This window comes from Lathamus discolor, chromosome 2 (assembly GCF_037157495.1).
Source record: "Lathamus discolor isolate bLatDis1 chromosome 2, bLatDis1.hap1, whole genome shotgun sequence".
In the NCBI taxonomy this organism is placed as follows: Eukaryota; Metazoa; Chordata; class Aves; order Psittaciformes; family Psittacidae; genus Lathamus; species Lathamus discolor.
Window position 1 is genome coordinate 38,588,435 of NC_088885.1, and position 24,981 is coordinate 38,613,415.

A 24,981-nucleotide genomic window follows, 5' to 3' on the forward strand; every position below is an offset into this window, starting at 1 on the left:
TATTGATGTGTTCTAATTTGTTAACTTCATGACTTTCTGGAAAGCCATAACATCATAATGCTGGAATTACTATACGGTTGACATCTAGTACTGGTTGTGTGGATTGCTGTTTTTTTCAGTTTAACTAGATAAACTGTCTTACTCATTTACTGCTTAGGTTTTGGAACCAACTAAAATGGACTATAACTGGCAGATGCATAATGTATTATGATATTTCTTATCACTTGAATAAAATCTGATACTTCAAGCTAATAAAAATTAATCTTGCTTTCATATACTAGTTAATCCAGTTACTAAGAGCTAAGAATGCCCAAAATACCTTAAGACTCAGCTCTATAAAACATAGTAGTTAAGTGGCTGTGAGGTAGTTCACGCAAACCCTTATCTACAAAAGCAGCTTTCATAAGTTAACAGCTGACTTCATTTTCCAGGAAAGACTAGTTCCCAAAGGCTTGTCTGTATTGCAGAAGTTAAATGAAGGCTTCAGCTGAAGTGAGGGTTAGGTGTACAGAAAATGAATGTATAGAGAGAATAACTTGCCTTACTGCTGACTTCATTCCAGGATTTAAACCCCTTTAAGTGGAGCTCTCCTTTTCAGGGGAGCCACTGTGCTTTGTGTTTTCTACTGAACATCAGCCTAACTGCAGAAGGGGGAAGAAAAAACTTCTGTTTGGCCTGCCATAGTCTTCTAGGAGACAGAAAGGAGAGGTTGAAGTCCTTTGTGAACACTTTAGAAGCTTTCTTCTGCAGAGTAAGGTATTTCTCGAACACATAGTCAAAACCTCAGCACAGCTCTTACCCCACAAAAATTGCTACTCTGTTCTGTATTGCTCCTTCTGCAAAGCCTGCTTCTTGTAAGCTTTCACTTGGACACAATTTTTGTGCAGTAAGTTCAAACTGGAGTTGTTTGGCAAGCATGAATTGCATTCAGTCTTTATTCAAGGCAATGGTAATAGTCCCATATACAGACATCGTCACAAGCACTCGGGAACTGATCTGTAAGAAAAACTACGTGTTTGTCTTATAGGTAAGTTACTGTTACCCTCATCTGATAGGGATGAGGGTAGCATCCTTGCTAAGCTCTTCCGTTTACCCCAGCGCATGACTAACCAGATGCAGTGCAGGCACTAGAGTAAGGGGGCAGTAGACTCCACTTTTTGCATCCCGGTTGTCTGCTGCGCCAGGTGGAGACCTGCAGGGAGGATGCTGAAGAGGGAGGTGAGCAGTGCCTGGGGTGTGCTGCAGTCCTCTTACGGCTCAGGCATGTTGGTGTCCCAAAGCCTGCATGTAGGGGCTTAGGCGTGGCTGCAGTTTTCATCTTTGACTCTCCCAGGGAGAAGTGCTGAAGCTGTTCTTCACTGCAGAAAAGCACCCCATTTTCCAAACAAGGCATGGTGATGCTGCTCCTACCCTGTTTTTCTCTAGTAAGTGATCACAGAGGACTTCAGCCTCTCACTTCCACCTCCCAGCAAGTCAGAGGGAAGTTTCCTCTTCCCCATTACACTGCACTTGGGCTGATGTTCAGCAAAGCATACAAATCTGTTCTGCTGGAATACGTGCCTCTTGCGCTTGGTGCTTTAGGTGCTCACCTGAGAGAGAAGTCCTGCGCTGGTCCTGCTTGTTCTGGTGACTCTTTCACACAGAAAGGCCAGAAGTGACTCCAAGGAGAGTGCCCAGACCCAAGCCTCAGGCACTGCTTGCTGCAAAGCAGAGAAGATTCAACCTGGTCTGCAATGTGGTGAGACAGTCACGTTAAAAAGTAAGAGCGAACCCAGCCTCCTTCCTGCTGGGGAGGTTACAGACACCAGGTTTTCTACCACCTATTGACATGCAGAACGATAAAAAAGCACAAACAAGCTTGCATGGGAGATACTTTCTGTGATAGTGACAACTCTAGGCATTTGCAATAGCTAAATGTGAACACTTACTAAGCTCAAGTGCGTACCTTTCAGGATAAGAGTGAGATAAGGTGCTGGTGCCCTACCTATTGCAGACTGCTGCAGTCTTTTTCTGGATCTGGGCACTGAAAAGGTTGGGCCAGTGCTAAGTGTCCTTTCTTGCAGCTGAAGCAGTGTGTGAGCCCTGGGTGGTGGCACCTGGCAGCGGGTGGGCAGGGAGAGTCAGATCAGGGGCAGTGTGAGCATCCATGGCTCTGGGCAGACACCCACGGCACAGCGTGCTGCCTGAAATGCACACTGACTGCTGGAGGTTGCCTCAGTGGGACAGTCTTTCAGGTATTGCTTCTCCCTCTGCTGCCAGCTATTTGGCTTGTGGCTTTCTGTTGCCTTTGATTGCTTCACCCACTAGATGAAAGAAGTGACTGTATGCATCAAGCGCTGACTGTGCAGCAAAGGAGTTATTTCTGGATCTCCTGTGTTTGGGGTTACCCAGAGCAGAGAAGCATGTGGCAGAGCTTTCATTGCTGGGAATAAATACAAGAATAAATAAAAATAAATAAAAATAAAACCTAGTTGCCAAGGGGATAGGAAGATTGCAGGAAGCCTCCAAAGCCTGCGCTCTGTGCGAGTGTGACAGTACCCTCATGGTGGAAAGGAGAGCAGATGGTGACTGTGACAACTTCTCACTGTTTGATCTAGGCACGGCAGCCTTGTGCTTGTATAAACTCACTGAGAACTGCTTAGTGCTGAGCCAGCAGCTGGCCTCAGAACTGCTGTACCATGGGGCAGCCCCCAGAGTGGCTGGGCACTTGTCCTACCCTCCAGTGAGCTCTGTGAAGCTGTTCCCTTGAGCTTAAATAGCAACTACCACCAAACGTGTGAGCTGCACTCACAGTAAATGCTATTAATCCTTCAGATAATTGAGTCCTTATATTTAATTTTGCTTTATGGAGACAGAAGCTTGCTTTCCTTTCCTTTTCTTTTTAATAATCCTGCAAAATATGGAAACTGTTAGCAGAGACTCCGTGTTCCAAGCCCCTGGGAACATGTAGGTAATGCATTTCTTCTGCCATCCAGTTTGACTGCTTCAGTGTACAGCAGGTGTAGTTTTCCCTCCTTCCACTGTCCTTCTTCTCTCCCTTCTGTTTCTGCCTTCTTCCCTTCCCTTAAGTTGAGGAAATAGCTGCAAGACTGCTCTGAGGTTCTGAAAACTTGGTTTACATGTGAGGTTTAAAGAGATCAGGACACTTCAGATGAGGCCTGATGGCAGTATGGTGGAAAGCTGTCCAGCAGCAGTAGTGGAAGGGTGGTGGCATCGCTGTGCTGCATGCAGCAGGATGCTACCCCACACACTGTCAGGTGTCTGGGTGCTTCATGCAAAGCCATGAAAGCACTCAAGGAACAGAGAACTTCAGAAAACTGCTCATAAGCACCTGCTTATCCCAGCCCAGTATGAAACCTCCACATGGAGGCTGGGCCAACCCCACCATGCCAGCTGCCTGTGATGAGGGCACTTACAGGGCTGTCCTGGGTTCAGCAATAGCAGTCATTTTTCTCCTTCTTAGGAACTAGTACAGTGCTGTGTTTTGATCTTTTGGCCTGGGAACAGTGCTGATAACGCCAATGATTTTAGTTGCTGCTCAAATGTTTGGTCTGACCAAGGACTTTCTGAGCCTCATGCTCTGCCAGGGAGGAGGGGAGGCCTGGAGGAAGCAGAGACAGGACACCTGACCCAAACTGACCAAAGAGGTATTCCATACCACAGCACGTCATGCCCAGGATGTAACAGGAGTGACCCAGAAGGGCTGGGACTGCAGGGTTGGACGAGGTATCGGTCAGTGCTCGGCTGGGGGGAGTGGGGCGAGTTATTGGTTGGCTGGTGCTGAGGTGTTGTATTCTTTCCTCTTGTTATTTCCTTTATCATTATTATTTTTGGTGGTAGCAGTAGTGATTTGTGTTATACCTTAGTTACTAAACTGTTCTTATCTCAACCCGTGGGAGTTGCATTCTTTTCGATTCTCCTCTCCGTCCCTCCAGGAGCAGGGGGAGGGCAAGAAGGGGGGGGGCGGTGAGTGAACGAGATTTGTGGTTGGGTTTAAACCACGACAAGGGCTCATGCCAGAAGTCTTATTTGCAGGTGTAAAAGTCAGTTACTAGGCACTCTGGGACTGGCCTGTTCTCCATTAGTCAATTAAAACGTGCTGTAGACTCTCAATCACCTTTAGAGCATGAAGAAACTTGTGGCTGACATCTCTGTCATAGGGCTGCTGGTGGCAGTCACCAAGGACCCATGTGGTTGTGGAGATCGTGTCCTGCTGGGGTTCACCTGCTCCTGGCCGGCACTTGCTTATGCCAAGTGGTGGAATGGGAGCTGCCCAGTGCATATGAATTCCCACGTTTGGAGGTGCTGAGCAGCTGAGTGTCTGGATAGAGGATCCCACTGGTGTCCTAACAGCAGGTGAGTATTGGAGATTTTAATTGAAAATCTCTCCACAGGGAAGGGAAAGGAAGCCTGGATATTACTGAAGATTTAAAGGCATTTGCATACAATAAACTGCTCTAAGAGATGTTTGCCTGAGTGCGGCCACGCATGCAGAATTAGGAAGTGCCAAAAATAAAATGACATCTTCAATCTTCATTTGGTCCCTTTGTGCTCATGCATAATGCCACAGAATTCAGCTGCAGGTTCATGGGCCTTGTCTCATTCAGTGCACATCCCCAACAGCGCTTCAGGAATCACCGCCGCTCACTGCTAGAGCATTTTCAGCCCTCCTGCCTGTGTGTTCCTACAGTTTATCTATCTGCTTTAAACAGTCTGAATGTTTAATTTCCTCTGGGCTACCCTCTGTTGTTCTTCAAGGTTCTTCACAGCACCCCTAGGGTATTATCAGCCCTGTTTTACACAAGGGGCCATGGTGCGCAGTGCTCAGGCTCACAAGTGGAAGCTGAACTTAGGGGTCTGGTTAGCACTTTTAAGGCACTTACTGATATCAGGTCCAGGTACTTTCCTAGTCTGGATCTCAGCCTAAGTTCCCAGAAAATTAAGCTCAGACACTGAGGGGTACCAAGGCAAAGCACGGTTCAAGTGAAATTCCCAGCCTTGGCAGGAAGCAGGAAAAAAATCCAGTACCTCCTCTCCAGCCTTAACCACAGGCCCCTTCTCTCTCAAGAGCATCCTTCATTCAACAGTTCCCTTCTGCTGCAATAAGGGCAGCAATGCTCTTGCCAACAGGACCCCTCACAACCCAGCCCGAAGTCATTCCCCAGGCTCATGTACTGGCCAGAGGTAAAAGCAGCTTATGGGTTGCAGCCTGTATCAACCGCATTGCTTCAGAAGAGGGCAAGCCCCCAGCAGCCAGCCCTGTGCACGGTGTAACCGTGTGTAGTAGCTCCCGTACAAACTCCTCAGCCGGGCGTTTTCTGCCCGTTCCTTTTCAATGGACGTATTGCAGCTGTCTCCCCGCGGTGGCTTACCGGAACTGCAAGGGGCAGGCAGCCTGCGCGGAGCGTTTCTCCTCTCCGGCGGGTCCTTGGCTGCAGTGTGCCACCCGGGATGCTGTGGCTGCAAAGGGAGGAGGTGCGGCTTTCCCCAGGGATCGCCCCGCAGTTGTTCCCTTCTACTGACTGTGATTCTGACGCCCATGAAGTTGCTTCAGGCTTGGCAGAGAACAAAAGCAAACATGTTGGGGATGAAGAAGTATGGTGGGTTGAACCAGCCGGCAGCCAAGCACCCACACCGCTGCTTGCTCACCCCCATCACCCCTGGTGGGACAGGGGAGAAAACAGGAAAAACAAAGCGAGAAAGTTTGTGGCTGGAGATAAAGACAGGTTAATGGGTGAAGAAAGAGGAGAGGGGAACCCCAGGAGAAAACAAGGCAATCACACACCACCTGCCACAGTTAGACACATGCCCAGCTGGTCTGCGAACAATGGCCACCTTGGAAGCCAATACCCTTCCTTCTTATTCCTTTACCTCAGTCTTTATTGCTGATGACTGAGCTGATTCAGTGTGATGTTGTGTGGTATGCGACATCCCTTTGGCCAGGTGTCTCAACTGTGTCCCATCCCCAGCCTACTCATTGAGAGGGCAGAGTGCGACACAAAGAGAAAGCCTTGATGCTGTGAGAGCACCCCTCAGCAACAGCCAAAGCATCAGTGTGCCACCGATACTGTTTCAGTGACAAATCCAAAACGCGGCACTGCAGGAGTTGCTGTAAAGATGATTGACTTTACCCCATTCTCCAGTAAAAGAATTTAGCAGCGGTTCGGATGGGTGTGTGTGTCTCTGTACCTGGCAGCTGGGCTGAGGCTGTGTATGAGGGCTGGGAAGGACCCAGGTTCAAAGTCCATCTTTTCCAAATGAGGAGCAGGATTTTAAGCCCCAAATAAGACACTCTATAGGTTTTATGGATGTCCAAGAAATGTACATGCTAGAAAAGCCCTGCCCTTTTATATAACTAGCTTCATTATATTATATGGCAAAGTGAGTAATACAGGGTGGTTTTGCTAGCTGTGGTGCTCCACGTGTTGACCAAGTTTCCACACCCATCCCTAACTAGTATTTAAATACTGTAAAAGCACCCTGGCTCCCACCTACTGTAAGCTAATTCACCTACTGTACCCACTTACTGTAATACTAATTTTGTAGTTTTAAAGCTTATTTTGCACATTGAGGATGGTAATTGCAAACATAGTTTCTGCTCTGGCAGCCCTTCTCCAGTGATGCTTGCTGGAGTGTGACAGGTTTGCTGCTCCCAGCTTTCCCTGGTGCCCTGCAGCTAGGTGGCTGTAGAAGTGCATGCCTGTACCGCTCCTGTGAAACACAGCACAAGTCTCTTTCCCTGCTGCTTTAAGCTAAAAATATTGGACTGTGATGTAGGAGAGGTCTGAAGTGGTGAATTCTTGCAGCAGGGGGATGTGCCTCTATCCTGACCAAATCTTATGCTCATGTTCTGTTACTCTCAAAGTGAAAAAGTTGCTTCTTACATTGAAACAGAATTTCCTGCATTTCAGTGCATGTCCATTGCCTCCAGGCCTGTTACCAGATACCACTGAGGAGCGCCTGGCTCTGTCTTCTGTACCCCCTCCATCAAGTGTTTATACACATTGATGCGATCCCCTTGAGTCTTCTCTTCTGCAGGCTGAAAAGTCCCAGCTATCTCAGCCCCTACTTGTATGTCAGATGTTACAAGCCCCTCACTGCCTTTGTGGCCTTTGGCTGGACTTGCTCCAGTGCATCCATCTCTTGTACTGGGGAGCCCAGACCTGGACAGAGCACTGCAAAGGGTTCTCATCGTGACTGAGCAGAAAGGGAGGATCACATCCTGCTGAAAATCTAGCTCATCCTGTAATCCTAAAATCCTAATAATCCTCATCAGTCTTCCCCTCATTTTAGTTCTGCTATAATCTATGTAAAACAAGGTGACTAAGACACAAGCAGTTTTCATGACGTGCTTTGAAGCAGCACAGAGTGACATAATGGGAACTTCTATTTTGTGCTCAGTTACCTTCAAAGTAGGTAAAAATATCCCATCTACTTTTTTGATCACTGGGCTGATGTTTTCAGAAAGTTATCCACAGTGACTCAAAGACCTGTTTCCTAAGGAATAATAGCTGCAAGGTTTCTTTGCCCCTCTACTTTTCCATCACTGACATAAAATTTTTATCCATTGTTTGATTGCCCAGTCATCCAGGACTGTGGTATCCTTCTGCAACTTTGAGCTTTGCATTAATACTGATTGCCATTAATAATTTTGTGCCAACTGAAAACCTTTGCTAGGTCACTGAGGAATATATTGAACAGTAAAGTCCAAAGTGCAAATACGTGTGCGAGCCCAGCGCCAGCTTCCTTCCACAGTGAAGGCTCTCATTTTTTTCTGCCATCTCCTACTTTCTAGCTTAAAATAGGGAGAACCTGCCCTTTGTACTTCTTAGGAACCTGCAGTGATCGCTTTGAAAAAGCTTTTGACAAAATCCTCCACCTGCATCACCTTTGCCCACAAAGCTTGTGAAATGCTATAGGTCTTTTTGCCAGACTCATGAGGCATGACTTCCTTGGGTAAAAGTGCTTGTGGAATCCTGCCCAGCACAGCTGCTCTTACAGTTCCTCCTGATAAAGCCTTTTTTTCTTACAGATCTATTTCTCTGTAGATTTCAGCATCACCCTGGAGCCTTTCTTAAAGAAGGAAGTTACAATGGCCATTGGCTGTTCCCCTGACACCAGACACGTTGCAAGTAACAAGTTAGCTGTTTCATGCTGAGTTACTCCGGAGCCATTTGATGATTGTCATCCTGTCTACTCACTGGTCAATGTACTGGTTTACTTCAAAATCTCTTCGGTTTGAGATTGTTCTTCATCTGTCACAGCAGGCTCTATCACTTTGTTCTTAATGAGATGTGTTCAAGCAAGTCTTTTCCTATGGCCTTTGCTGTGTAATTCTTCTACCTCTTGGCTGTCTCACTTGACTGCATTTCTGGAAGACATCATGGTTTGGATGTGTCTGAAAGTGGTTTCTGTTAGCAGCTTGCATCGAACTGGTATTTGACCCATCTCACTGGAGATCTACATTTCACTTGCCAGGTTTTCCTGGTTTTCCCATTTGGACATGACTTGTTGTCAAGTTCTAGTAGCTCCCTCCACTGTCTTTTTTAATTGGGCTGAGATTTTTGTGAGGGTTTTTCTCTTTTCTTTTTCTTGGTAAGAGGCTTTTCACAAGCCACTCGGCAGTTCTCAGTTAGACACGGTATCTCAAAAAGTCTCTTTGGCCTTACCAGCATTTTCATTCTTTCAGCTTCTAGGGGTTTTTTTTTCTATCTTTCTTTATTGCTGCCCACATTTGAAGCTCCCTTTTGACGTTCTGCATGTTAGAAATGGACTTTTTTCCTTCTTGGCTTGATTTCAGTACGTGCAACTGCTACATCATCCTCACCACTAACCTCTTCACATTCCACACAGGCTGTAAAGTACTTGTCTCTCTCTGTCCTTTGCCAGAAATGGTCTTAGCATTTCTGTCCTTTAACCCATAATTATCTAGTCACCCTTTCCTTTAGGTAGTGAAGCTCCTATGTACCTAATCAAACTCAGAGCAATTGCTTGAAGTTCATGGCATCTATTTCAGATATGAGAGGAGCTTTCAGATGAAAGCCTTTCAATTTCCCCCGACTTTATTAGGTGGACTAATAAAACACAGGGCCTCCATCCACAAACCTTGACCTCCATGGAAAAGGAGGTGCCTGATGTAGAGGGGTGTGTGCTCTGATCAGGAAGAACAAGTAGGTGAGGCATCGCCCGCTTGTGATGGTTCTCATTGTGCTGCAGCCTTCCAGGCTGGCTGGTATTTCCAAGCAAAACAACAGCCATCACAGGCTTCTCACAATAGATAGAGTCCTTTATATTCCATATCATCAGTCTCCAGTTGGAGAGCTGCACTTTACTACTCCACACTTCGAGATATATTGACATTAAGGTAAGGTAAAATCCGACATGAATAAATTCTGCAGGGTTTATTTGCCTGCAGTCTGAACAGAGCCTGCTGGAGCTGTTAAGGGGGTGAGAGGGAGACAGCAGCGTTTAAGCAGAGGAGGTAGAAGTGCCGTAGGACTCAGAAAAGAGACTGGTATAGGCTTGGAAAACCACTATTTTATGCATGAGACAAAGCAAAATACTGGGCTGGCCTTCTACCTTTGTTCAGTTTCTTTTCTGTGTACACAAAGCAATTTCAAACAGATGATTTGCTTTTCATCTCTCAAATATTACTTCTGTTCATCCAAGAAGTCCTTCCCCAATGCACCGTATATCATTAGGGACCTGCTCCACACTCCAAATGTTTTTTTCATGTAATAAATACTTGACATTTAGAAAAAAGAGCTTCTAAATTTACACAGTGCAGAGCTCCCAGTTTGAGATTACCCTCTAAACACCCTCAAGTGCCAGGCGCATAAATAAATATCTTTGCAAATAGATTCTCATTTATTAGTTTTGCAAGTGTATTTTCACTTCTGGGGGATGGATGATTACCGCAGGAGGAAAGAAACAGCTCCAGTTCAAATTAAATAGGAAGAAAGTGGAGGAGAAAGGCTAATCAAAAATGTTAAATTCTCCCCTTGTTCTTTTGATTTGTTTTCTGTCTTTGTAATTCAAATATCATAATAGTGCTACTATACATCTAATCTGTCCAGTTGTGCTTTATGTCATGGCCAGCCAAGCTGAAGCAGCAGCAAGAGATAAACTGCAGTTTTTAGAGAGTGGAAAAGCTGTCTGTCTGCAGTTCATACATGGTCACCATCATACAGAACATAATCAGGTCTTCAGATGAGGTGCATTTACCCCCTTAACACTACTGGGAGAGGACCAAGCATTGCTGTCCCCATTTTGACGAGGGAGTAACAGATGAGCTTGGCCATAGAGAAATCAAGGGACTGCTCTCTACTCTCCTACAGAGATATTAGATATAAAAGACCCTACAAAGGAGTCCTTCCCTCTGAACTGCAAAGTCTTGCCTTATTTCCAGGTGTATGGAAAGAGAAGAAAGAAAAGATTCCTGATGGTCACAAATTGGTTAGCACCCCTTCTTACCATCACAGAAGACCCGATGCCTGTGCTGCAGAGGCTGGAGTACTGATGCAGTTAACAGTGCCATGCAAAGATATAACCAGTGAGCAAGGTGACCCTTTCATTTACTTTGGCTGTCAGAAAACTTAACCTCTTGTTCAAGTTGTCTCTGTTGTCAGTGGAGGCATAACAGCACTGTGGGGGGTGAGATAAAGGGCCTGTTTTCAACAGCCCGCTGCCTCCAAAAGAAGGCTGTATTAGCCCAAATGGTCAGCTTAAGGCAGGCTGTATAGCCAGTCTCCTCTTCAGTACAGGCTGAGCCTTAGCAGTCAAAACCACAAGGGACCAGGGATCCTTAGCCGTGCTCAGAGGCTGAGGGCCTTCAGTTCAGTGACTGTCTGTGTTTGTCCATGAAGTCTGTGAGTCAGTAGCAGCGATGACCATGATGATTACTGACTTTTGTTTTTGTGTGGATGTGCCAAAACATTGTGTCTTGGTCAAAAGTCATCACTTCAGTGAAACTGAAGTAGTTTGTCATTTTTTTCTGGCAAATGGCAGATGAAGCCATGGGGAACAGATTTGAGTGTGCAAGTCCTAGTTAGCACAGAATTATGCTCTTGCTACTGCCTACCTCTTTCTGTGAGCATGGATATCTAGATTCAAGGATATGCTGCCCTGCAAGCTTCATGACATCCTCTTCATTCGTGTTGTATTACACTGAGTACTGCCTATTACTTGCCTCCAGTTTTTGTTCTCTCAGGAAGATCTAGCCCATGGGTCCCAAAGCCCCCTCAGACTCACAGTTACTTTATGTCTTGCTAATGAACTTATCCAAGCAAAGCAGTGACAATCCCTAAGTGAAGGCAGTTTTACTTGCGCTGCTAGACTGCAGAACTAAGCTAAAACCAATCGGATTAAGCTACTTTTAACACACCAATTCAGGGCTGAGCAACAGTTCAAGTACACAAATCCAGTACTGATTTCAACAGCGAACATTCGAGAAAGAGCTTTTGCATTCTGATTAATTTCTTGTGACTGTCAAAATTGTTCGGAGATCAAATAAACAAAGTCTGCTATGTCTGTTATTTGCAAAGGTACAGATTATTTCAGAGAATCCTTATCAACCTGATCTCATTATATGCTATCTCTAAGTGATAGTCTGCTACCTAGCTACTATTCCCCTAGTCATGAAATGTAATGCCCCAGGCGTAATGATCAGGCCATAGACAAGTCCATGACTTTGTATGAATAAGGTAGATGGTAGCTCGGCCTGAGGTTGCACCTGCCTTTCACCAGCACTGTCCCTTATGGTGGAGCACTGAACTACAGACACCATGGCCCAGCTACTCAGCCCACACTCTCTATAAACCAGCATGATTTATCACATCCTAGTGTAGGTTACCAAAAATAAGCCAGATTAATTATTCTCCACTTCTCTCCACAGACCATAAAGGGAACTTACAGTGATGACTTTGAACTACAGTGATGACATCTGCATTCAGTTACATGGAGACCACCTTTGGTGCCAAAATGCATCTACTTCAGGTCACTGCTAGACTACACAGCACTGAACTCCTGTGCTGGGCCACATCCCCAACTCTTCTTTTCCCCCGGTCTGAGGTCACTTTGCAGTGATCTTCCATCTCAGCTGATCTCTTGCTGTCTGGCTTTTGAAATTAATATCCTCAGCAAATCATTTAGCTCCTGTGGAGCACATACAACACAATCAGTATAATTACTTCATGTCACACCTCAGTTGTCACTTCACTTAAATGGACTGCAAGTAAGATGAACTTGAAAAGTGCTCTAAGTTAATGTTCTCAGAGTTTCTATTTTAGACTCTTCTGAGAGATGTTAAATATAGTCAGAAAAAGAAATTTCATCCTAAATTATTATCTATATTATAGCAGAGGGAATAGGGCCGACAGAGTTCAGAGCTCTATGATTAACACACAGTTAAAAAACTTTCAGTGTAGATGGAGAAAGGGTAGGACAGGAATGATGGGACTGATCTAGTAAGTTTAGGTATTCATGATGGAGAAATTTATACATGAAGTAGTCACCCTGACTATGAATTAGCATCCTGTGCTACTTCGTAATACAGGTCGCCCTACCTTGAATTGAAGACGGCGGGTTGGTGAGATGAGTTACAAGCTATTTCCTTCTGCTGCCAAGGTCATTATCAAGGCAGCAAACCACTGAGCTCAACTTCTTCCTCTCCTATAGGTGATTCAGACCCATGGTTCCCAATTGCCTGGCAGGAGTCCTAGGCACCCAGCTGCTGGGGGGTCTGGTGGGAGTTGGTGGCAGCCAGCAGGCAGGAGCTATGCCTATGCAGAGAAAATGGGACTGCAGCCTGCTCCTGGGTTCACGGCAGGTTTTGCACGATGCACACTGTTGAACGCAAAGGCTTGTTTTAGAGGGGCAGTTCAAACTGAAGGGCTGTTACTGGGTGTTTTTACGCTGTTAAAACTCCACACATAATACAAAAGCAATTATTGTCCTCACAGAGCAGAATAAAAGCTAAACAAAAAGAAGTCATGCCCCTGCAAGTCTGGAGTTACACAAGCAGCACTGCGCTTAGAGTTCAATCAGATTGTTTTCCCCTTAAAAGTCTCTCAAAATACCTAATAAACTAATTTTGAAGATGAAAGCTATTCCATTTCTAGTATTTATATCCTTTTCCCAGCACATCCAGCATTTCTGCCTCCATTGGCAGTGGCAGCACATGAGATTCTGCACCTGAATTGGTTCAGAACTGTTTCCCTGTGCTGTGGAAACCAGACAGCAGCTTAAATTCAGTCCTTGCTGTGTTCTCTCTTTTCTCACTTACATGATAAAAGAGTTTCATCTGCATTTATATACTTAAAAGCTAATACTTTCATTATGGTGTCTCCATTAAGCAGATGGTTTCATCTATCAGTCAGCACAGGCTGTGAGACTTCACCACTCCTATTAGCTATTAATTGGCTCTGGCTGCAGAGTGAGGATGAAGCAGACACTTGATACAGGATGGAAGAGACAAGCTAAAACTGAGACGTGCGTCTCAAGCGCCAGACACATCCAGACACCAGAACATGGGCACACTGGGATCCTTGGGGAGGAGGCGGTCTCTCTCCTCTTTTTAAACAGCTGATGATCTTCCTCAGCCCATGTGGCTGAGGCCATGACCCCAGCTCCCCTTGCCCACTGCCATGGCTGTCAGCTTGTAGACCAGGCTTTGTCCATTCTTTTCTCCTGGATGAACCCAGTGTCCTTATGTTGTACGATCTCCACATGACACTTTTTGCCTAACAGCATTTTGAGGCAGAAGGAAACCTAACCTGGCCTTGAACAATCTTGTTGCTCCTGGTAAAATTCCTTCTTAAGCCCTTCTAACAGCAGCGGCCATGTGTTTCTCATGGCAGGAGTGCCATCTTCATGGGGGATGCTGTGCCCCCAGGAGAAAGGTTTGTGCTTAGTGAGATCAGAGGTACTACAGCTGTTTGACAAGCATAACCTCAATGCATAACCCTTCTGCTCTCTTCTTGTCCAGCCAGCTTTCCCAGATTCCTCCCCTTCCAAGCAGGGGATGAGGAAAAGGCAATGCTTTGTGTGGAGCAGCACTCACTCACTCTGTATCTGGACCAAGCAGCCCTAATCGCCAGCCAGTGCTGCTCCTTCAACATCTAGCTATCATCTAAATATTTGAGATGCTTAATCTTATTCAAAGACACTTCCTTTCCACAGCAGAAATCACACTTCTGCTTTAGAAACTGCTCTGATTATGAGGACACATTTGCATCTGCATCACTCATATGCAATTCCAGCTGTCAGCGCAACAAACAAAAGAAAATCCTTGGTTTTGATCATCTACGAAAGACTCCTACTATATGGGAAGAAGGGAGGCCACAAAGATCCGGATCTTAATCTTTGGGCAGAAGCCATTTGTTTGTCTGTGAGGCCAAATAAAACCTTTCAGTTCTAATCCTCTGTTCTGGCTGTAATAAAATTTGGCAATTGCAGTTCAGTCCCTAGAGGGCCCTAAAGGATAATAGTCCACATCATAAAACAGCTCCATGCACTTGTTTGCCCTGATTGGAGGAGACAGCCAAGTTCTATTTGGAGAAGTCACGATAAGCAGCACAGAAGCTATATGGCCGCCTTCTGGCCAAGAGTAAACACTCTGAGGGAAAATTTCTCTGCAATTCATCTGTTTGAAATCTGTTCACTGCAAGTATCTGTGTATGTGACCAAAACCTATACTAAGAGAAAATCCATATAATCCACTAAAACATGTCCAGAGGTCTAGTAGATACACATCTACTAGACATGTACCCATGGTCGGTATTTGCATGAAAAATTCTGTATCAGTGGTTTACTATTTTCAGTTCATCACTGCTTTCAAAGTATTCAGCTATTTTTAGAAGCGGTTTTTGAATTTAATAGATATTTTTATTGTTTGCTTCTTTTCCTTGTTTGATTTGTCTTCAATAAATAATTCAAAAATTATTTGAAATCATTAGGAGTAACAAAAGAAGACAGTTAACTGTGTGGAACAGAAAAGACTGCAATTACATGAAAGTATTGTTTAAGCAATACGTATTTATACATGCACACCTCCCCCATACCTGTTTTAAGCACAGCTTTCTTTTTGCCTTGTACAATTTTAAGGAACCGTCCATATTTCTACTGTCAGTTGCTAGCACTGCTGTAAAGGAATCAGAGTAATGCATTTTCTACAGTGCTGTGCCTCAGAAGCCATGTTTCTGATTGTTAAAAGTCTCGGGAATCCAAAAAAGAAGAAAATAAATCACAATTATGCCTAACAAGTCTTTATTTCCAAACAGAAACTGCAAAAATATTCTATTACAGAACAGGTAACAAGTGCAGAATTCTAAGTACACGTTATAACAGTGAAACCATTGCCTCCTTGACAAACAAATCATTAGGCACTTAAAACATGAAAACAAAGTACAACTTAAATCAGCCATAACAGATGACTCAACAATACAAATTCATCTTGATTTTCTGTAATAAAGCACACACACGCTTGAGGGGCTTCCCATGCCTCCTCCTAAATCCTGCGCAGAGACACCTCTATGTTATACTGCACACATTCTACTCAGACAATATCGAGTTCACATCTGAAAACATAAATAAGTTCAGCGTTGAGAGAATCTGAGAGAACCTTTTTGGGAACAGCAGTAGCAGAGCCTACACTAGCAGCTTCACACAGAGCCTGGCGCATGTGGAGGAGCACAATTATACCAGCTCCAAGGGGGATAAGCTCTGCTTCCACAATTGCACTGAAAAGAATGGAACCAAGATTAATGCAAGCATTTTAAGAGACAATGAAACCTCCGGGCAAAAGCTATTGTGGAAACTTCATGGAAATACATTTCTGACACATGGAACAGTTTGAAATAAAACCATACATTTGCCATCCCTTAGGAGCAGCCCTGCGTAGGACCTCTCCATTCTCCCACCTTCTTGCTTGCAGGTCTGGAAGTAAATCAGAAGCAGATGTGGCCTCTTAGACCCACCTTAGAAAGGTTCATCTAAGAATCAAATGTTTAAATTACAACTTTAGATACATTCTGACAGATGACAAATTTGATACAAAAGTACCCATCAATAAAACAGTCAGATGATACCCTAAAAAATGATTTTGGGTTGTATCACTGGTTTTTTAGGTGACATTATGTAACTTCCCCCACAGTTTACTCTGGTAGCATAGAATATGAATATTTTAAATATTTTTTATTGGAATCGAAAAGAAAAAAAAATCAACATAAAGAATATATACAAAACTGCTATATAAAATGTGCACATGAAACATGCTGAAATGGCAGCTGCTAAGCTTCTGTTTCACAAGAATTTAAGACTGGGTTTGTACCATAAGCACTTCCAATAAATAGACCAAGGAGGTGACCTTAGGGACTAAGCTCGCATCCAAGCCAAGAGCTGAGAAGCCCAGCAGGTTGTTGAACTACAGACTTGCTGCGAAGAATCTCCTTTTGTCAGGGACTAAAGGGTATAGTGAGGAATTTAAAACCAGCAATATTGTCTTAGACTAGACTATCCTGTCACAACCATGAGCATGATTCATTCTAATGGCATCTTGCTATGATACCATGAATTCATGGTAGTATCATTAAATACTTCCACCACACAATTAAGTTTTCTCCCTCACTGGAGAAAAGAGGGATAAAAAAGAAGACAGGGCGCAGCAGTACTAGGTGCAGCGACAAACACCAATGTATTGCTGAAGCACTGTCAGGATTTAGCAAAACACAGATGTGACTGTTTACCTGATGACATGAGGATGTCACTCCTTGTATTTAACAGCTAGGCTGTTTTCATCCTTAAACCAGTATTTGCCAACACCCACCACCAAACGGCAGCTATTGCTCACACACACAGGAACGTGAGCTCAGCCAATTGTACATCACAGTATGAAGTTTACTCCTCAGTCTACAGCAACCCCAAGCTGGTGTACTCACATTGTGTTAAGCTCTTGTCACAGTGCTTGAACTTGCTGGACACCGGGAGCGTACTGAAAGTCTGCTACCCCAGCTGGCCCCAGGGTCATCCCCCTGGTGAGCCAGTGTTCCCCAGAGAGGAGGTATTCTGAAATGCTACTTAATGAAAGGGGACCAACAAGTAACTGCAATGGTTCCTTTGTTTAGTGGCATGCTGCAGATTGTTTCATGCTCTACTAGACCAGTATGATAATTTAGAGCCAATTAAGAAATACTTTATGAAAATCTGGAACAAAGCTTAATAGATATAAATCTGCCCAGTCATTTGTGCTGTAGCTGAAAGGCCAAAATGATTTTTCCACAGTACCCTGAGAGATCAGCAGCCTTTGAAACTCGTCTGTCCAGAAACTCAGAGAATGATGATGTTCCTGCCTAAAATGACTGAATTCAAAATCAAGAGGGCCAGGCTTTATATGTGTAAATACATATCCCTTTGTCACTGTTCTTGGCTAGCAGACCTAGAGATGAAAGAGATCAGCTGCTGAAGTACCACAAGATGAAGGATTACCTAGCCATGAATATATATATTAACTAACAACTTCTTGTATACAAAGTCTGCTGCTCCAGAGCGTGCAACAAGTGGCTATCAGCTGTCTGAAATAAAGCTCTTTCAGAATAAAGCACTTGCCAGAATATTCTTTGGGCTTGAACTCTCACAGATTCATATACATATATATATATATATATATATATATATATATATATATATATATATATGTATGTATGTATGTATAAATGGATGTGTGCTTTGTGGACCTGAGAGTCTCTGGAGAGGCTACTGCACAGATGTTCAGGATCTCACTCCACAGATTTGTCACATGAGAGTGAATGACAGGACAGAGAAAGATCTCCAGGTCAAGTCTAGGGTTTTTAAACCTAGACTGCCGACTCAGGCTGGAGCTTCACCATAGTCTGTGCAGGCTTAAGGTCTAAGTGATCAATTAACCGAGACTACTTAACCAACCCAGATACCTGCACTGGATAAAATCAAATAATACATAACAACAGGAATATTTTACTAGTAACTTGTGGAGCCCACAGAAGGTGCCAGGGCACCTAGATGATTTGGTTCATTTTCCTGCATCACACAGGACAGAGAATTTCACCCTGACTCAAGCATGGCAATATGTCAGAAATCTCACTACTGTACAAAGGTAAGAGAATCCGAGTGAGATTAACTGGTCTCAGAATTACCAGACCCTGCGCAGCTCTGTTCTCTGCAGATGCTGTTGGACATGCTGGGATTGGCAGACTGAAAGCATAGGCATGCTGAATAATGAGCAGGTGCATGCAAGTTTACTGTTAGTGGACTGAGAAACAATATTTACAGACAAAAGGGTTTGGTTTTTTACAGTTATAATTTCTGAACCTGCTGGCGGTGAACAGCTTGTTAAAATAACTGTAATGAGAAAGAGAGAAGACAGACCAACCATCAACAGTGTAGGTATATTGAGTTCCTAACTGGTTTCTGTCACCACAGGGAGAGACGGGCTCCTGCCCGCCAGAGCAGCCACCATGCTGTGATTTGCCCTTGCAGGAGCCCTTCTCTCCCCAGAGATGCCACATTCTAGACTTGACCAAAGTTTCAGGGGACCATTGGGCTTATCCAAGAGCTGTCAGATAACAAATGACCCCTGAATATGTCCGTACAGCCCCACCTGCATGGTCTCACCACCTCCTTGGCTTTGACTCTGAAATTCTCCTGGCTCTGTTGGCATGAACCAATTTTTCGCCATGTCAGCTTTTTTCCAGCTCAGTGTGCCAAAACAGCTCAGTGTAGGATCAGACAAGAGCCAAAGACGGCATGAAGGAAGTGGTGCAGCGCAAGAATGAGGACTGGACTGTGAGCCAGCCATTGCAGCTAAAGCCACTGTGGAGCTACAGCCCAATTTTAGCACCTCCAGTTATGCAATGTGAATATCTCACCACGCTGTGCCTTCCTTGAGCTGCAAACCGAATCATTTAAAGTATGCTTTACTATGCTGCAAGCATAGCAGCATTTGATTCATAGCCATACAAACTCCCTAACAGACACTAAACAGGACTACATAACGCCCTATGAAGGGAAGAGAAATAACCAGCTTGAGGCAGCACTAGGTCCTAAAGGAAGATGTAACATTAAAGATTCAGAGGAGAAAAACGAATAAAAGCAGCCAAGCAAGCTGTAATCTAACGATGCTGTAAAGCAGTCATGTGCAAGGACACTGTCAGCCTCTGCAAAGGTACACTGGAACTATTAGCATGTTGTCAGTGTTCCTATCTTCAGAATTAATCTCAATATTCTTTCCACAGCATGGGACAGATTGGAGGCTCACAAACCCTAAAATTATTATTCCTCATGTGAAGTAGAGGGAACTGAAAGGCCCTTCCTAACCTTTGGTCATGAATCCTTCATGAAAGCTGCACTTGGCTGAGTCTTGCAAGTGTCATAAACATTCCCAGCTAGGGAATGGATTCAAGATCCATTTACTCATCATTAACTTGGCACAGATGTAAAATCAATGAGAAATCATAGATGTGAAATAAAGAATTTATTTTGCTACCTGGAAAAACACCCTTTCCCACAGGGACTGTACTTCACCAAGTCTTGATCAATCTCACTATAACCTGTCACACAGAAACACCACTATTAGGTTGCCCAGCCTGTGCACAAATTAACACGACCTAGCCACCAAGCACACAGCAGCAACAGCTGTAATAAAGCCCAGTACAAGGTCTGCACTCCTGTGGAGTGAAGTGGATGCAACTAGCATCTAATTGGAACTTGATGTCTGGAGCAAGGCCCAAGAAAGCTACATTAAAAACAGGTTCTTAATTTAAAGTCTAATAAAGCATATTTTAATTTTACGAGGAGTTAAGAGTATTTGTGGGAAAGGGCAGGAAATGTTAACAATTCCTCCATGCATTTCTTGTTAGGCCTGTGCACCACACAAATCACTGAGAGCTCAGAGAGCACAGAGATTCAGGTCTTCAGGTCAGTGACAAGTTTAAACAGTGCTAAAAAGTCATAGTGTCTGTCCATGCTACAGAGCTTTCCATTTGCTCTCATTTGCGAGTGCTACATCACACTCCTTCAACTATGACCTCTTTCTGTTAAGGAAACTAGAACAGTTTTCTCCTTTAGCTAAACCTCTTTTAAAACGTACTCCAATAATCTTTCCAGTAACTAGTACATGTATGTTATAAATAACACGGCTGCACAGAAATGGTCCAGACACACGACTTCATGATGTGTCATGGTACGCTGTACGCATTCACTGAGATAATGGAATACACTCAAAACTAACTAACAAACGCTGCTGAAAGAAGTTGCTTCTCCATTGCAAATACATTTCATTTTCTCCTCTCTACATGTCCTGCTTATACACAAACACGTTTTGCCACTTCAGTCACTGAGTAGCTCATTGAATTTAATCTGAGCAACGAATGATGCCCTTTGCATCATCTCTACATGCACACAAAGCACTTACAATTGTTCTGGATACAAAGAAGGATCCTCTGCCTCTAAAAGATGTATGATTTTTTCCAAATCAAACCATGTAGCTTCTGCACAGCCACCTCACTGCACTGTGCTGGACTGGAACAAGTCACAGTCCTTGCCTAGACAGAGGTGCATCTTTGTCTCTCTAGATAAAATAGGACGTGGTTCTCCTCAACCTGTTTGCATCACCCAAAGAACAACTATGTCACATTGCACAGCTTCCAGCTACCAACACTCTGGGATAGCCTATATGAGTGATAGGTATTCCTGTGGTATAGGAGGAGCTCTTCTGGGAGCACATTTATTTTTTATCTACAACTAGGACTTGCAGTAGGCAATCATGCCTAATCACTCACAACATGGATGCAGAGTCTTGCAGCAGCCAGCTCTCTGCACATGAGCAGCAGATGCCTATGGCCAGAAACTGGCACAAATTTCATTGCTGGTGAAGATAAAATGTGGACGTGTGGTGCTGGAACCATAACAGATCACAGTAAATCAAACCCTTGTGCTCGCCTCTTTCAGTCACCAGCTGGTAACACAGATGTACTCATCGACTTTGTTTCCATTAAGAGCCCTGCTGATATTCAGAGGTCCACTCATGTATTAGCAGTGTCATTCAAAGCCTCAAAGCACCATCTACTTTTTAAAACCTTATTTTAAAATATTTACTTTATTGCTGGTGTTTACAGCCAGGAATTATGGACACTTCTCCTTGGGTAGGAGTAGTATTGGATTCTGATATCATTACCTTGGAAATGGATCACAATGCTGAATGTGTCTGAACTAAGAGACCCGCAGCCATACTGATTGATTCTAAAAGTTTCAGGACTATTATGTTATTATAAAATTGCTGCAAGTTAAGCTTGCAAATATTGCAACACAGAAATGCTCTTATGAAGTATCAGTTTAAAACATGTTTTAACCTTGTAAGTTTTGATTCATGTAAGTAGGATTTTTGTTTTGCAGATATAATCCTCAATGAGTGGAATATTCAATGCTCTTTAAAACAGTTGATTGGGGAATTACTGCTACAGCGGCAAAATGAGTTTCAGTAAACAAAATACCTGACAGTATCTGTAAAAAGAAGAAGGAGGACACTATATTTGAACTGATCTTTCAAAAGACTCTCAGAAAAGCGACTGAAACTGAGGTTACAGGAGCTGTTATCACAATTTTTTGTTTGGTTGGGTTTTTTTCTGCAGGAAAACATATCAGCAATAACATACAAGCAGCCACAGCTAGGGCAACAACTGCTCATGGTAGCTCCTCTAAATGTTAATGTGACTCTTTCCACTGGGCTGATATTTCACTTTCTCTAGTCGCAGGATGTTGCTCCCTGGGTACTCTTGGACCATCTGGAAACTTAAAGCACAAGAACTGCATGGGTTTTAAATTCAGGGACTGTAGGGTCTTGTTCTCATATGTTCTGCTACAGAAGAAGAATTTGGGGTCGACTATAAAAGCAACATTCTTCTAATAATGCTTAATGCAGTTTCCTTATCTGTAGTCACATATTGGTCTGAGCTATGGTTGGTGAAAAAGCAGTAGAAGCAATGATAGGTTTGGTACCTATCATTTTTCTAATGAATGATCCATCTCATGTCAGCCGAGATACAGAGCTGGGATTGCAGGAACGTGTGCAAAGTCATGTCCTACCAAGACTCTGGGGATTGCAGCATGGAACCTAGTTCATTGTTCTCATTTGCAGCTGAACGGGACCTTAGACAGAAACACAAGCAAGAAGATGGATTTAAAAACAATTATACAGCTCTGGCCCTTCAAACACTTGTTCACAAAATTAACATCACTCACACATATGAGTGATCCCCTTAAAGCCACAGCAGTATCTATTTCCCACAAAATGAAAACCCACAAACAACTTTACTACCTCCAACCTGGGGATTTTTGAATCTGCGCACCCTGGAACAAACTAAGAATGACATGGCTCAGAATTAATTACTCCACTGTAGCTCTTCCCATCACCTTTCTCATGTAGGCAAATGCTAGTGTTTATAGGATCAAGTTCTTAATTGAAAATTTCCACTGCCAACTCATGCAGCTACCATACAGAGACTGTTGCCTGTATTACGCGATACTAACAAAACCAGAGATCTCATGTCAAAATATTTAATGATCTTTTAAGAAGCAAAACATGTTGAAGGTCACATATTGCCACCATCCTGAGATTGTGCTTTGCTGCAACTAAACCAATAGGCAGGAGTTTCAGAATTTCCCAAATAAATGTTATTTTGTATTTAAAAAAAATGATTACTTGAAATTCAGAAATGTAGCAGTCACTGTATGAAAAAAAAATCACTCTCTTTTCTCCCCAAGCATAAAATGTTTCTCTATTGTAATAATGCAGCTTAATGCTCACAAAACCCCATCAGCTCAAATCCAACACTGAACTGCTGAGATACACACAAATTGCCTCCTTAGGATCATCACCCTGGAATTAAAACGGTAAAATATGTTATTGATACTTCTTGTACACCAGCAAAATAGCTTATTATATTCAAAATAAGCTAAGAGCTTAGTCTTGTCTGTGTGCCTTTCATCTTCTGCATCTGCTTTTTCATCCTTATTTCAGACTGGGACTCTGTGACATTTATTATACAGCACCACAGACTCACAAAATTCTCCTGGGTAAGCTGGACTGCTAGTGCCAGATTTAGCTTTAGTGTCTGCTCTTTCTAAAGGAGGACTCCTTCATTAGAACACCCCCTGTTCACACTTACCCCTTCAGAATTCCTAAGACAACCAAGGCTGGGTCTAACCAGTATCTTCATGGGACACATCCACTGCTAATCTATGCATATGTTCTAAATTCATTACCTTAATCTTATTTTGAAATAGCTAGCGATTGAAATTATTCCGTTTCTTCAATAGGCTAGTTCTGCTGTGGGAAACCAAACCAAAACCAAACCCTTCTAGATCTCTAAAGACTTTTTTATTTGATTCAAAAATAAATGTAAATTCAAATTTGCTTTTATCTGTATTTTTCTATTCTGGTGGATTGTAACTAAACCACACACAACTTGTTGCATTACTGACATTATTCTTCATACTCAAAATTAGTGGCAAAAGTACATGCTTAAAAGCTATACTGCATGGGCACTAAAGCAGACCTTTCATTCAGTGTTGTATACAGCTAATAATTTCCTGCTGGATAATATTTGCCCAAGTCAAGGACAGGCTGAAATTTGGCTGCCTGACAGGAACCTGGAGGTGTCCTTATTTTTAAAATGTGGTATCATTTTTCTCAAGGTAATTAAAAATTAACTGTGGGGCAGTTCATATTTCTCTAGCTACACTGAGGCACCAGAAGCATGAAAGAATTTCAGCAGAACTTAAGCTCATGTTGGTATCCTACTGTTATATAGATGGGTTATTTATAACAATTATATTTATAAATGGGCTATTTCTAACAGTATTTATCACTTATTTGGATTGCAGCAACTTTCAAGATGATTAAAAAAGATAACATGCTGATAAGAGTTTGGAACAAAATGATTCTCTTTGATGTTAATTCCTGAGGAATTAAGCAGGAAGCACCCTGATTTACAGGATGCTGCCATGTTAACTCCAGCCTGAGTGGAGGGCTTCACTGCTGCTCTGTCAGAAATAGATGTCTTTTAATCATCTGGTTGGAATTAAAAAGCCCAGACCCAATTTTTACTTTCTAGATAAGATACACTCACACTCAGTCGAAGGTTCAGCAGTTCTCACTCCTTAACCACCAGCACACCTCTGCTCAGCCTCTCCTCCTTCAGTCCTTCTGCTCGGACGACTGAACACTATTCTCTCTCCCAGACTCACTGAATCTCAGTTTCATTCTTCCTTTCCATGTTTGTTTTTTTTTTTTTCCTCTGTTGACTGACTCCTTCGAGCAGCTGCTTAATATTACTGTGCTGTATGTCAAAGCACCACATACTCATTTTCCCTGCTGTCTCTTTGTAGCGAACAGAAAACTTGATGGATTCTTGGTCAGGCAAAACCTGCATCTTAACCAGGCTTCTGGGCAATCAGATTTTTACCAGTTGGATCAATTTATCATCTGACAATTTGTGTAATCAGATTTTTCTGTCTATTTTTAAATATGAATCAGGCCATTTCCCCTCCTTGAACGTATGTTTACTTTAAGCTAATGACATGCCCTTCAGGCTTATCAGGTTAAACCAATGCTCAAACAAGACTTCCTTCAGCTGCAGGGCCACAGCAAAACTGATTTGGTAATGTAATAAAAAATAATAAAGACCATTATTTTAATTACATTTTAAGATTCTGGTGATGTCTCACTTTCCATTTTACCATCTATGATAGGTATGCATTTACTTTAGCGGAGGAGGTATCGACACGCCTGTTGAACATAACTGTAGAGGGGCAGGAGCTGATAATGAAGGCAAATGGAGCTCCCATGTTGTTCAGCACCACCTCTACTGGACTCTCATCCAAAAGTTCACCTTTACAATGGCAAAGATGGTGCTTAGGAGCAATACTACCAAAATGATTCACTGGGATGCA

General features: G+C 43.3%; 1 protein-coding gene across 3 annotated transcripts in view; it reads right to left on the reverse strand.

The window, feature by feature from the left end:
* Positions 1–20,526: 20,526 nt before the first annotated feature.
* The window catches only part of ST8SIA6 (ST8 alpha-N-acetyl-neuraminide alpha-2,8-sialyltransferase 6), a 41,380-nt gene continuing 36,925 nt past the window's right edge, over positions 20,527–24,981 (reverse strand). For 2 of the 3 annotated variants that reach the window (XM_065666507.1, XM_065666506.1), the window contains one exon: positions 20,527–22,176. The gene's annotated coding sequence lies outside the window, so the exon portion shown is untranslated. Of the gene's footprint in view, positions 22,177–22,611; positions 22,907–24,981 lie in introns of those variants that run through there. The other variant, XM_065666505.1, reaches the window with a different exon arrangement.